This window comes from Colobus angolensis, unplaced genomic scaffold, assembly GCF_000951035.1.
Source record: "Colobus angolensis palliatus isolate OR3802 unplaced genomic scaffold, Cang.pa_1.0 Scaffold46, whole genome shotgun sequence".
Taxonomy (NCBI): Eukaryota; Metazoa; Chordata; class Mammalia; order Primates; family Cercopithecidae; genus Colobus; species Colobus angolensis.
In genome coordinates, this window is record NW_012118043.1 from 14,460,709 (window position 1) to 14,476,185 (window position 15,477).

The 15,477-nt window shown below is 37.3% G+C and overlaps 1 pseudogene; it reads right to left on the reverse strand.

Annotated features, from left to right (window-relative positions):
• Nucleotides 1–13,735: 13,735 nt before the first annotated feature.
• LOC105523386 lies at nucleotides 13,736–14,273 on the reverse strand (annotated as a pseudogene).
• Between the last annotated feature and the right edge of the window lie 1,204 nt (nucleotides 14,274–15,477).

Here is a 15,477-nt window from a genome sequence, read left to right on the forward strand (position 1 = left end):
GTGCACACCTGTAGTCCCAGCTACTCGGGATGCTGAGGCAGGAGAATCACTTGAACCTGGGAGGCGGAGGTTGCAGTGAGCCGAGATTGTGCCACTGCACTCCAGCCTGGGCAACAAGAGTGAAACTCCAGCTCAAAAAAAGAAAAAAAAAAAAAAGTATTATTTAATGATACTTGTTAAAGCTTGGTAATAGGCTGAGCATGATGGCTCGCACCTGTAATCCCAAGGCTTTGGGAGGCCAAGTCAGCAGGATCACTTGAGGCCAGGAGTTTGAGAACAGCCTATGCAATGTAGTGGTACCTCATTGCTACAAAAAAATAAATAAATAAAATAAAAGAATTATCTGGGCATGGGGGCATGCCCCTGTAGTGCTAGTTACTCAGGAGGCTGAGGTGGGAGGATCTCTTGAGCCCAGTAGTTTGAGATTACAGTGAGCTATAATTGTGCCACTGCACTCCTGCCTGGGCAACAGAGCAAGATCCTGTACTCCCTGCTCCCCACAAAAAAGATTTTATTCAGTTTATGACCATCACAATAGGTAGAGGAGCCACTGCAACAGGGGCTTGCAGTAAGGGAGACTGCGCTCAAGCCAGAAAACAACATGAGCAAGTATGCGTTTATCTCCAAGGAACAGTGTGTGGGGGTCAGTGGATGGAAAATTACTTAGAGAAAACATCGGGGGTGAGTGGGGATCCTGGCTAAACCTATGTAACAGAATTCTTGCTAAAGACAGGCCAGAGTGATGAAAGATGGGGGAAGATGAAAGATGAGGAGTCTGATCACATATCAAGGGAATTTGTCAAGGGAATTTTGGCTAAACTGACTTAGCTGGGTTCTTTGGCAGACTAGACTTCTCAAGAAAGCACATGGAGGGGCCTAAGGAAAGGTTCAGAGCCTGATTAAAATTTGCCTGAGCAAAGACTCTTCGTCACATGTGGAAATGATAATATTATGGCTGTATAGTCAGTTAAATAAAATGTTATTAAAATTAATTTCACTTGTTTCTTTTAAGAAATGTAGCTACTAGTAAATGTAAACTTAAATATATGGCTCCCATTATATTTCTCTCGGACAGTACTCCTATTAGAAAATCTTGTGCAAGCAAACAGTAAGTGTCAGAAAACACCTAAGTTGAGTTGGTGAGCTTGAAGCCTCCACAGAATCTTCTACTGGACATCATTTTAATTTGTTATGTGATTGGTTGGTTGGTTGTCCTTAGTGGTTTTTCTCAAGATTTATCTGGCCACACGTATTTGGTTTTCTGTGTTTCTCTATACTTTACTGTAATTGTATAGGCTTGAAATTATTTACAACATATGACAAATTATGACATGAGAATTTCTTGACATATATACATATGTATCTGCATATATATATATGTTCCACAATTTTTTTTTTTGTAAATGATAGCCTGGCTTCCCCAGCTCACTTAATCCTACCTCAGGCACTCTAGTTTTATTATTAGTGGGAATGAAAATATCTTTTTAAATACTATAATTGTGTTCATATATAAAGGATTTTGAATTTATAATATTTTATTAACAAACACATGCTTTCATTTAATTACAGGAAATTATCTAGATTTGATTATATTTTCAAAGATGGATGAGGAGGGAAAAGAAAATACTTATTCAGTGGTCTAACAATTTTAAACTATTATTGAAATTTTAACTGGTTAAGAAAAAGGCCTGTGTTCTTTTTCCTTATTAAATTTAACCACAGCTGCTCTTTTACGATATATACACTGCTGAGGGTTTTCTAATTCAGGTGCTCTTACTAATTAATTCAAATACTTCTTGTATTATCAGATTTGAGAAAACTCAAGAGCCTTATGTGGTTTTTTCCATAAAGGGTTTTGAAGTGAACAAGATTTCCAGTCTGCTATGAAAGTATTATATTCAGACGTTTTTAGTCATCAGCACTTGAAGGAAATATAATGTAGTTTTAAAAACTCACAGGCAAGTTTGTTATCCTCTTTGTCTTAGTTCCCTCTTCTGTAAACTTCGAATATTGATACCTACCTTGAGAGACATTTTCAGGAGTTAAATAACTTATGTAGAGCACTTCATTACTAACCACATACTATAGTTAGTATCAGGGTCTCCAGCTTGTTTATGTAATCCTTGTCCTTGAGTTTTTAAATGAAACAGGTTTGCTGTAGTTCTTATCAGAGGACTAACCAGATGCAGATAATACAGATAATAACTTATGTAAAGCAGTTCATTACTGAGCACACACTATAGATAATATCAGGGTCTTCAGCTGGTTTATGTAATCCTTGTCCTTGAGTTTTTAAATGAAACAAGTTTGCTGTAGTTCTTATCATCAGAGGACTAACCAGATGTTAGTAATACAGAATGTCAGATAAGCAGATCAGCCTGGCCAACATGGTGAAACCTCATCTTTACTAAATATACAAAAATTAGGCGGGCCTGGTGGTGCACACCTGTAGTCCCCAGCTACTCGAAATGCTGAGGCAGGAGAATAACTTGAACCTGGGAGGCGGAGGTCGCAGTGAGCCGAGATTGTGCCACTGCACTCCAGCCTGGGCAACAAGAGTGAAACTCCATCTCAAAAAAAAAAAAAAAAGTGTTGATTACGCTTTTTTTTTCTTTTAAGTAAGATAGATAAGCAGACATTCTGTATTATTAGCAGAACGGGGAAGGTTCAAGTGTTTGTTCTTGACAACCATATTTGAATACTCCTATCATGAAAAATCATTAAATAGTTCATTTTGTTTATTATAGAGAACACAAGAGTTGACTTGCTCAATTCATATGTGAATGTTAACAATGCAAAAAAGACTTAGATGCATGGAATTTCGACAGTCACAATATATTTGAAAAATGGTGATCCAAAACCTGACCATGAAGGAGTTCTTAGAATGACAATGACTCATTCACGCCTAAATCAAGGTGAGTTAATTAGGTGCAACAAAAACTTTTTCTTCCCACTAATTTTGTTAAAGCTCATTGCAACCACATAGAAAGAAAGGATATCTATTCCTTAATCTTGGATAATAACTTACTCAAATTATGCTCATCTGAGACATAAAATTTCATTACCCAAATTATTGCTGACTTTGAGCATATAAAGATTACATGACTGTTATTTCCGTGTAAAAGTTAATTTTGTCAATGAAAAGATTATTTTTTTTCTTCTTGTTGGCAACAGTAAATGAGGCGGCAGCCACCTACTTAGCATAAAGGAAAATAAAACATAAAAGAAATAGTATTTCAAGTTCAACTAATTAGCTTGTAAAGTTATTGGTTCTCAAATCTATATGTGAATTCTGAGAAAAAAAGAGTAAATCAGTGCAAACCAAAATAAAAGGCACATACTAACAAAGCCAATTTGAAAAAAATCTCACTAATATAAAAGAAACGCACATATTCTAGTCACTGTATATGTTAAAGTTACTTTGGGTCTATTCCTAATCTGCCTGTCAGACAAACTTTGAGAGCTGAAGGATTATAACTCATACTACTATAGAGACACATGCACACATATGTTTATTGCAGCACTATTTATAATAGCAAAGACCTGGAACCAACCCAAATGCCCATCAATGATAGACTGGATAAAGAAAATGTGGCACATATATACCATGGAATACTATGCAGCCATAAAAAAGAATGAGTTCATGTCCTTTGCAGGGACGTGGATGAAGCTGGAAACCATCATCCTCAGAAAACTAACACAGGAACAGAAAACAAAATACCACGTGTTCTCACTCATAAGTGTGAGTTGAAAAATGAGAACACATAGACACAGGGAGGGGAATATCACCCACCGGGGCCTATTAGGGGATTGGGGGAAAGGGCAGGGAGAGCATTAGGACAAATACCTAATGCATGCGGAGCTTAAAACCTAGATGACGGGTTGATAGGTGCAGCAAACCACCATGGTACATGTATACCTATGCAAGAAAGCTGCACATTCAGCACATGTATCCCAGAACTTAAACTAAAATTTTGTTTAAGAAAAGGCTTTTTTTAAAAAAGTCTATAATTGTCAGCGCATGTATCCCAGAACTTAAAGTAAAATTTAAAAAAAAGTATGGTTTGAACGTGTTAAGTATTAGAAACCCTATATATTTCCAGAGTAAATACTATTGCCTACCCAATATCATTTTCCTCTTCTTCCTTACAAGTTGAAGGTGGCAATGTGCCACCTACAAGTACTACATCGTCAGCCTCCTCTCAAATGGGCTGACCATATCAGAGATGACAAAAGTCTGGCCGATGAAACATAAGCGGACTCTGTTGGTGTGGGCTACCAGATTCAGCTAGTAGGTTTCCTTTTTTCCCCACCCTTTATGCTTTTTTTTTTGTGCCCAGAGCATAGTTGTGATGGCTAGAGCTGCTTGTCTCTGGGCATCTGCCTCATTTCTGAATTCATTACTCAATGATGTTATATTTGCTAAGGGCTGGGGTATTGAGTGTCACTGTGTTATTCATGCAAATAAAAAGAAATTAATAGAGTATTACTATTTCAGCAAAATATAGTAAGAGGCTACCAATAAAAATAGCCACATTAATGAGCTTTACAGAACAAAGTGTGATTTTGTTTGATATTCCTTTGAATCTCCTCACCAGAGTACAGCACATACTGGAATCTCTAAATGCTACCTAAATAATAAATGTTTAAAGTAGAACAAAAAGAAAATAGTGTACTATACTAGAAAGAAACAGAGGTTTAGTTACAGCAAGTAAGGTATTACTTTTTTTCTTGTTTATAACTGTCTTCTGACAATGTATTTACTTACTAGGGAACATATTTTTTTCTCTCTTTGCTCTACCTTACAAATGGTCAAATCCCAGTTCTACTTTATTAGCCACTTAACTTTTGAGCCTCAATTTCTTTATCAATGAGATGAAGGTAATAATACATGTCAACAACAGTTGTTTTGATATTATATAAGAATGAAGAGATGCTATGCTATCTAATATTGATGAACCAATATTATTTAATATTATAAATATATATAATAGAAAAATAAAACTCATAAACTCTAAAAAATGGGATAAGGGAGAGAGAGACAGTCTAAATGTACCAATTATTTATCTAATAATAGGGAGTGAAATAATACTTCCCCAGATTGTAAAAACCAAGAATTAAGGGCAGAAGGAAAATAAAGTTTATGAGTCGTTTAGTAAGCACCACTGATTCTCCATAAGTGTTAACTTTCTCCCTTCCTCATATACCCTTTGTTTTCTTCCTCTGTAATTCTAGAAGCAGATAATGCAATATTTGGAGCAGCACTGTATTAAGTAAGTATTTAGGGCACCAGCAAAGCAAGGACCATCAAGATGAAATAAACTTGAAAAGGATTTGCTAATTAATGTTTTTATTAAAAGCATCAAAATAATAATCATGGTGGAGAAATTAGAACTTTGTGTTTCCTTCACTAATTTCATGAGTATAGAATTGAGGACCTCTAGCCAGCTCTGAATTGGAGATTAAAAAAAAATCTGTGAAAATATGGAACGGGAGGCTTTATATACCTATGATGAAAACAGGAATTGAAGATAGGCCTGAGAGATCAAAGGAGAGTTATAAGAGAGGGCTTTCTTTACTGGACATTGAAAGTTTACCACACACCCTGCTCTGTTAGAACAGCCTGTTGTTACCTGTTGCTAACCCCATCTGTACAGTTGAAGATGCTCCCCAAAGTTCAGAGAGCTGATGGGATTTGTCCAAAGCCTCATAGTCAAGTAAGTGCCAGAGTTAGAATTTGAACCCAAATCCACTTGGTTCCATGGCCCAGCATTATCTAAGAGCAATCACTGACTGCTGTTTTTATTTATAAGTCAAATGATACTCTGTGAGTAAATGGAATAAACTGACTGAGATCTTCTTTTGGTCCTTCCTCTGGGAATTTTAAGATTTTATGTCGTGACTACAACATAAACTGTGTCATGGTTATTATTACTATCAGTGGGTGGAGGAAAAGATATGTACATATGGAGGTCACAGATAGTCTTAGGGGGAATTACAAAGGTGATAAATAGTGAGAATTTCCACTGGAGAAAAAATGTATATGTTAATAGTCATTTAGAAAGGTTGTAGTTATATTTTTCCTGAGATTCATTATCATTTCCACTCTCAGGATTTTCCAACATGTAGTCTTATTTATAGGCTTAGTTATATCAGCTTCCCCTTTATGATCTGAAAGCAGAGTCTTTCAAAAATTATATGAGTAGATTGGATTAAGAAACTATTTAAAAATATACCAGATCATTAAATGTAATTACCTTCTTATCCTTTTTTTTCCTGCATAATCGAAGAAGGTGTATACTTTCTTTAATATAGATTTCTTTAACCTATATGTCAGTGTGTAAATATTGATTACTGGAAAACCATGTGTTAGTTCATTTGGGCTGTTGTAACAAAATACCATAAACTTGCAACTTACAAGCAACAGAATTTGCTGGGCGATTGGGTGAGGTGGCTTACGCCTATAGTCCAACACTTTGGGAGGCGAGGCAGGTAGATCACTTGAGTCAAGGAGTTTGAGACCAGCCTGGGCAACATAGTGAGACCCTGTCTCTACCAAAAAAAAAAATCTGGGCATGGAAAAAAAACCAACCTGTGGTTCCAGCTACTCAGGAAGCTGAGATAGGAGGATCACTTGAGTCTGGGATATTGACACTGCAGTGGGCTGTGACTGTGCCACTGCACTCCAGTCTGAGTGACAGAGTGAGACCCTGTCTCAATAAAATAATAATAATAATAATAATAATAATAAAGCCCAGAATGTATTTCTTCCAGTTCTGGAGGCTGGGAAGTCCAAGGTGCTAGCAGATTTGGTGTTTGGTGTGAACTCTCTTTCTGGTTGGTAGGTGGTGTGTGGCAGCGTCCTCACATCATGGAGTGGGTAAGGGATCTCTCTCAGGCCTCTTTTACAAAGGCATTAATCTTCCCAAAGGCCCTACCTCCCAATACCATCACCTTGCAGGGTAGGATTTCAACCTACAAATTTTTGGGGGTTGCAAACACTCAGACTATAGCAATATGTAACTATTAGAAAACTATGTTTGCCATAAGATATTTCTGTGTTTATATATGTAAACATATAATTTAAGATTGTTTTCAAATATGAAAATGAAATAGCATTTATTTTCGAATTTAAATATCTGTCAGCAACCGAATTGATTCTAAAACATAAACAAACCCAGGTTTAGCAAAAATGTCCTTGACACACAGTGAGAAACTCAAATAGACAATGGTTTCACGGTGCCTTAGCTCTAAAACAAGTGAAAGTGGAAAATTCTTTTTATTGAACACTTTCCAAGAAAATACACTATTTCTTATTAAGGTTTTCTATACTATTTCATATAACCAAGGAAAAGATATCCTAGTTAATCCAAAGTTCTGGTTAATTTGGGGCCAATTTTTAAAGAAATGTCATATGTCATATATCATCCTATCTCATATATATCATTTATTGAACAGCTACTTTGTGCTGGGCACTCTACTAAGGACTTTAATGCATCACCTCATTTTATTTTCATAACACACAGGAAGACACTGTTGTTATCCCCATTTTACGGAGACTTTAAAGAGGTTGTTGAGTTTTCCACACCTCATGTCACTAGAAAGCAGTAGTGCTTTTCAAACCAGGTCTTTTGGATTTCAAAGTCCATGCTGCAAATCACTACATTTCATTTAGTACATACACTCTAGTGGCCATGACTTCCTCTTTCCTTAGTCATTCAGGAGTCACTTCTGGTTATCATTCTACTAAACACTTATATTAGAGATTTTCAAGTGAAGGAAAGACAGTGCAACTCTTTCACACTTTGTTCATAGAGCATTTTCTCAGAATAGCATGGCTTACAACTTGTGTTTCATTCTTATAATTTTATAATACTATATTTTTATTAAAATCTGTCCTACAGATAAACTGTCTCCTCGAAAACATCATGTCTATGAGTACAACATTTTAAATAACAGAAAATATGACTTGCCCACATCTGCAGTCTTCCTCAGTTCTAGCCCATCTGTAGGCTAAATTAGGAGTAAAAGAAATGGAAAGAAAATAGTCTATTTCTAGTGAAAGCAAATAAATGACAAAGGGGAAGTAAAACTGCCAAATAATCTAAAATCAACTGAAATTAAACTGTGTAGCATTGAAGTTGGTAGATTAAAGAGGGGATTTTCATAGTTTTTTTTTTTTTTTTAAGTAAAACGGTTATATCTTGGTGTTTAATTTATTACATAACCAGTTGACGTGAACACAGCTCTACATGACAGCAGGTAGATTAAGAAATCAGGTCCTGGAAGCCATTGGCTCTTTCCTTTGTTTCCCTTAGCTTTGCCCCTTAACTTACGTGCTTCCTCTTCCATTTTTTAAAAGACGTTTTAGGAAAAGGAAAAACCTAGCTCAACAATGGGAACACTCTCTCAATGTTTTAAGAAGGGAGCAGGTGGATTTATTACTACCTGGGCTGTTAGCAGTGATGATGACCTATACAAAATATGGGCAGGGATTTCCAGTTTTATCTCCAAAAATGTTTAATATACCTGTTTTTATTTTCCCCTTCAGCTTTAATTTTTTTTTTTTTTTTTGGCATCACTTTTATCATCCTACCCAACTTTACTCAAGGGAACTTTTGTATAGAAAATGACCAAAGGCATTCAGCCATCAACAGGTAAAGAGGCTTTCTACATAGTCAGGCCATCTCTCAGCCAACATTTATTAAAACAACAACCCAATTAAAGTCGTTCTTAAGAGTCTGCTGACTTCAGTGGCATTTCAATTACACAATGTTAGGTTATTAGAGTGGTTCTTATTGAGAAGGGGAACCAAATATTCCTTGTTGCTCTCCTTCAGGATATGCTCTTGAATATTTCTTCCACTGAAGATTTCCTGGAAATGGCAAATCCAGTACAACAAAGCAGGTGGAATGGGGTAGTGAGTTGGCTGTCCAAAAGAAAGTCTGACTGCCTCTGCTTGGTTCACCAGTGGCCAGCTAGGAATACCACAATCATTATTACAGATCATTCCTGTTAACTCATAGTCCTGAGATCTCACTCAGGTCTCTAGCAACTCAGACTGTGAGTGGTAAATTTCAGTTCTGCCTATTGAGGGGCCAGAGTGAACCATGTAATACCGGAGACTCAAGCCTCTGAAGAGAAGCTGTTTATCTGATTTGCATAAAAACTTTGACTGCACTGGTAAGATAGGGTCATCACAGTTTTAAGAATCAATAAATCAAAATTCCCAGATAAATTATGAAGATCATAAAAGGATTTGTTTAGACTAGTTAAATATACTCTGTTGTATTAGAAGGATGGAGTTTTTACAAAACATCAATTTTTACCATAACACATGAAATAACTACAAAACGTATGTAGTAGGAAGCTAATAAATAATTCTGCTTCCCTGAGGAACTGATTTGACAGCAGTCCAAATAGCCTTCAAAGCGCTAATTTAGTTTCTGTCCCATCCTGCTTTCTGTTATCCCTATTTCCTCCTTGTGACCTAGTATATGATTCAAATAGAAGCTGTCTAGGGTCATTAAAGCAAGTTGTTGCAGAAGCTGGGCTGTCGATTCAACATTTGGCAGACTGTTCAGTGAAAGCCTTGATTTCATTTTTGTTAGGCCATCAAACAATAGCGGCACACTGGCTCTGCTGATAAAAAGGACAAAGAAAACAAACCAATACAACATTTCTATTTCTAAACAAAAGAAGGAGGTGTTTTCTCCCTATTCCACACTTTTCTGGCATCAGAAAGTCTGAAGTAGCCAGAATGAGAATTGGTTAATTCTCCTATAGTAACAGTTTAAAACCAAAATTCATAAAAATAAATAAGTAAAGTAGATCATTGTCTTTCTCCCAGCCTTTCACTTCCTAGACTGATGACCCTCTTCTCTTCCTACTCTGTCCTACATTGCTATCTGCTCAGTACAATTATTCTCTTTATAAAGCAGCCTATTTAGAAAGGAAAAGATTCACTGCTTTGTAACCTTCATGCTGCCATGAGCGGTGTTCTGGTTTATAGTTCAAAGCTGATATTGACCAGCATGTCAGAAGAATTTGTACAGTACTTTCTAGTTGTCACTGCACAAAATGGAATTTTGATGATAAAGTTAATCACTATAGCTAGCTAAATTAGGTAAAGCAAGAGCCCACTTTGGGTGCTTACGTTAATAAAACAATCCAGGCACTAGACACATCTTATTATGAACCTGCATATCCAAAATTTTTGATCAGACTAATGACGATAATCTGAGCACTGAGCAGAGGAGAAATTTTTCATGGCTGAAAGCATAACTAGTTACAATCAGCATAATTCTTATCTCCTTAACAAGCAGCAAATTAATAATGTCACATTAAGGAAGCTTGGGCTTTTGTTGATCAGTGTCTTCTGGAAACAGGCCTCTTGGCACGGTCATATCCTGAATGACTCAATTTGTAAAGGGGTCTTAGTCTAACACAGGGAAGCTTCAGGCCAGCTCACCCTTATCTGCAGTGAGTCTTTTCAAACACTATTTGCTGAGGTCCTTTAATGTAACTTGTCCATTTTTTTTTTTTTTTTTTTTTTTACAAAAATCATGAGTCAAAAACTGATGAGAAACACTATATTGGAATCTACCACAATTAGTATTTTGTGGTGGCATTCCAAAAAATGTTTCTTAATTTCACTGTGCTTTTCCATAGTACCAAAATTTTTGATCTCGAACAAAATAAAACAGTAAGAAATATTTATCAGAATTGTATCATTTTCTAGTTGCTGCGTAGCTTAGGTAAAATTGAACGGGTGAGTAACAAATCAACAGAAAGTCTCAGTGGTCATTTCATAGTTGTATTAGTCCGTTTTCACACTGCTATAAAGAACTGCCCAAAACTGGGTAATTTAAAAAGGAAAGAGGTTTAATTGATTCGCAGTTTAGCATGAATGGGGAGGCCTCAGGAAACTTACAATCATGGCAGAAGGCAAAGGGGAAGCAAGACACCTTCTTCACAAGGCAGCAGGAAGGAGAATGAACACAGAAAGAGCTACCAGACGCTTATAAAACCATCAGATCTCATGAGAACTCACTCACTATCACGAGAACAGCATGGAGGAAACCGTCCCCGCAATTACCTGTACCTGGTCCCTCCCTTGACACGTGGGGATTATGGAGATTATGGCTATTACAATTCAACGTGAGGGTTTGGGTGGGGATATAACCAAGCCATATCAATAGTATCATTTTATTTGTGGGTAAGGATCAGGATCTAGGCATGACTTTGTTATTACAAGGAAGAAAATACCTTGTAAGATCAAATAGTAGGGAGAAAGAATACGGAATCATACTTTAGTTTACCGAAATATGCTAGGCTCTCACATCTCAGTGTGCATATGAAGTTTGAGTAATATCCAGTCAGGATCAGGAACCTCTGTCTTCAGTCAGAGTGGATTAGACAGAAGACATGTCCACAGTAGCAATTTGATTTCTTCTCAAGTATACTTCAGCACCTTGGACCAAAAGAATCAGCATCACCTGGGAACTTGTTAGATCAGCAAAATCTCATAATATACCCTAGACCAACTGAATCAGAGTGTCTGTGGCCCAGAAATCTGTTTTAACAAGTTAAATGTGATTCTGATGCACATTCAACTTAGAGACCTACTGGAATACAAACTCAGTAGCAGTTTAGAGTAGGAACTTTGGAACTAGACTACATGACATTGAATCCCATCTCTGTCATTTACTAGTTCTTTAAGAAAGAATTTGGCCAGGCACAGTGGCTCATGCCTGTAATTCCAGCACTTTGGGAGGCCGAGTCGGGTGGATCATGAGGTCAGGAGATTGAGACCATCATGGCGAACACAGTGAAACCCCGTCTCTACTAAAAATACAAAAAAAAAAAAAAATTAACCGGGTGTATTGGCAGGTGCCTGTAGTCCCAGCTACTCCAAAGGCTGTGGTAGGAGAATGGCATGAACCCGGGAGGCGGAGCTTGCAGTGAGCTGAGATTGCGCCACGGCACTCCAGCCCGGGCGACTGAGTGAGACTCTGTCTCAAAAAAAAAAAGAAAGCAGAATTTAAGCAAGGTATTAAAACCCTTTGTGCCTCAGTTTCCTTGTCTAAAAATGGGGTTAGTAATAAAAGCTTTTTAATATGTTTGTTAAGACTAGAGCAGTAAATATTTATGAAGCACTTAGAACAGTCTCTGACACATGGTAAGTGCTTTGAAAGAGTTTCCCATTATTCTCCTAGGACTGTAGCAATATCCAACTTAATGCTTCTGGAATCTCTAAGTCCCAACAGAAAAGCAAACATGTATCTCATATCAAACAAGTATCAGGTCATTCATTTATGCATTCGTTCATCAAATATTTATTCAAAATTTACTAAGTTTAAGGTATAATATTCTTCACATTTTTAGATAGTAACTCATAATCTTTTTTTTTTTTTTGAGACGGAGTCTTGCTCTGTCTCTCAGGCTGGAGTGCAGTGGCGCGATCTCCACTCACTGCAAGCTCTGTCGCCTCCCAGGTTCATGCCATTCCCCTGCCTCAGCCTCCCGAGAAGCTGGGACTACAGGCGCCCGCCACCAAGCCCCGCTAATTTTTTTGTATTTTTAGTAGAGACGGGGTTTCACCGTGTTCACCAGGATGGTCTCGATCTCCTGACCTCGTGATCTGCCCGCCTCAGCCTCCCAAAGTGCTGGGATTACAGGTATGAGCCACCGCGCCCGGCCGTAACTCATAATCTTAAAAGACATATTTAAGAGTGCATTAGTCAGGACCCCAGATGATGGTAACTGGATTGGACTGGGAGGCGTAGAAATGGTAAAAAAACAAAACAAACAAACAAACAAAACCAAAAAAACAACAAAAACCTACTTTAAAGAAAAGTATACCTATTTAACCAAAAACAGAGTAGAAGATACACATAATACTCCCCATCAATGAGGATTCTAACGTTGTCTTAACTTCTCTTGTAATTGTAATACTATTTTCCATGTGACAATGGTGGACCGATTACTGTATTTGCTGCCTCAATTTTGTTAAACATGCTTATTTAAAAGAAGGATGTATAACTCAATAAAGAATACAATTATTTTGTTTATTCAACTGATTTTGCGCTCTCCATTTTATTTCCACTTAATGAATTTGCCTGACAATCTTGATGCACATGTGGAAATTTTGCCTTTATAGATCAAAAACTATCTCAAGTATTGGATTGTAGGTTTTTTGGTTTTTTAATTTTATTTGTTAATTTTTACAATTTCTACCTATCTACTCTGATTCAGGTACTATCATCTGGTCTCCTGACTAAGATAATTCACTCTTAAATATGACTTTTAAGATTATGAGTCACATAAAAATGTTCAGCATCATGTCTTGAACCTCATATATTTTCAGTAAATATTTGATGAATGAATAAACAACTGAATAGTGTACTACTTGCTTCATATGGAAGACATGTTTGCTTTCCTATTGAGAATGTGTATATTTCCCATCCTCTTATTTATTTATTTTAAATTTTTTTGAAACAGAATATTCTATTTCATCACAAACACAAAAATCTGAAACCCCATTTTTGAGCCATCTCTGTACATAATAAGAATCCGGCCTGCATCTGTCAGTGATAGAGAGTACAGTAAACTAAGATGTCCCTGAAGAGGCCATAGTGTTGACAAAATTCAGCATGCTGGTGGAGTCTACACAAACACAGGAAACAAAGCTCGGCCCTTCCACACAGCTGTCTGTCCTTGCAATGACTTCGTTTTAAGTCAGTGCCTCTTCATGCCGCGTATATTCTCCAATGTCAGCTTGGTGAAGTACCACAATCACCACGGGGTCTACTTTTCTTCAGTCTTGTGTAGATTTTGCTGCCACCCCAAAACCCAAAGGGATGTCTGCCATGGAGTACACCACCACTCCCCAGTACTGAGAAGTATTTTCGGTGATTCGACCCAGACCATATTTCAGTACATGGTTCCCAAAGAGGAAGGACTGCTCCGCACCAGGCTTTATCCACACTTTATAGTTGGCATAAGGTGCAAGGTAATTCAGGGCTGTGACGTGAACCAAAACTTGTGGGTCTTAGTGAATTTTCTGAAGCAGGTCCCCAGTGATGCCAGCTTGTCCCCGGAGATATTGGCATCCAGCTTCATAATTTCCCTCACGTAGTACACCTGGTCATTGTGCAGCAGAAACAGTAGGTGCCGTCGGGTTGGTACACCAGCAGCTGAAGAGTCTCCCTGATGTATTTCCCAATCTTCTTAAACATGACATGGGTCTCCTCTTCAGTCAAAGTCCGCATTTTCCTGCTGGGTTGGAACACCAGATCCTCGTACCTCGGTCTTATTTATTTATTTTTAAGAGATGGAATTTCGCCCTGTTGTCCAAGCTGGAGTACAGTAGTCATAGCCTACTGCAGCCTCGAACTCCTGGGCTCAAGTGATCCTCCTGCCTCAGCCTCTCAACTAACTGGGACTATAGGCACACACCCACACTTTTAATCAAAGTGTATTATCTTTGAGTTGTGTTTCTTGTAAATAGCATAGAGTTGGGTTATGGTTTTTAAAAATCCATTTTGACAATTTCATTTTTTTAAAAAATCTCACTTTATTGGAGTCTGACATATAAAAGAAGTTTTTTACATATAACTTGTATATATAAAATGTATACTGCTTGGTGAGCTTAGGGAAAATTCCTATTTTAAAATTAGTATGTTCAGATCATTTACATTCATGTTATGATTGATATGTATGGATTTAGATTAATGCTACTAGAAAATTTGGTTGCTGTTGTTTACTTTTCAGAGTCTTCAAATACTTGTTCTTGCCTTCTGTACAGGGTTTGGAATTATATTCAGTGTGAGAAAAGGTGTGAAGCATGCTTACTGCTTCTTACCTGAAACTGGAACTCTGGGGATAATTATTGTTAGAGCTCCCCTTAAATCTAGGGATCAGAGTCCAAGTTTTTGAATCTTACATTAACATTTTTTTTTTTATCAGATCACAATCTCAAATTTGCTTTTAAAAGCTATTTTCCTCCAGCAATTAAAACAGTGCTCTCCAAAACTCCCAGGATGGGCTGCTCAGAAAACTCTTCCCAGTCCACTGCTATGGTTTCAGGAGTTCCCCGCAGTTCGGAGATGCCTGAGGTGAGCATTCATGATGTTGTAGACTTTTCTAACCAGACCAAACCAAATCTCTAGATGGCTAGTGTCACCAAATAACTGCGTCTATTAATTTTTTTTCAACCAGTGTTTTTAAAGCACTCATTATGGGTCAGGCTCTGTTCTAAGCATTGGGGATGTGGTAGTGAACAAAAAAAGGCCCTTGCTCTAGTGGTGAGGGGGAAGAAATAAAGACAATAAATATATAGATGTATGACTGAATCAGATTAGTTTAAGTTAGTGCTAAGTTATATGAAGAAATAAAATCAGGGTAATGGGCTAGAAAGTAATGGGGATGAGAAGGGCAGAGTAGCCGCTTTACCCAATTGGTCAGAGAAAGCCT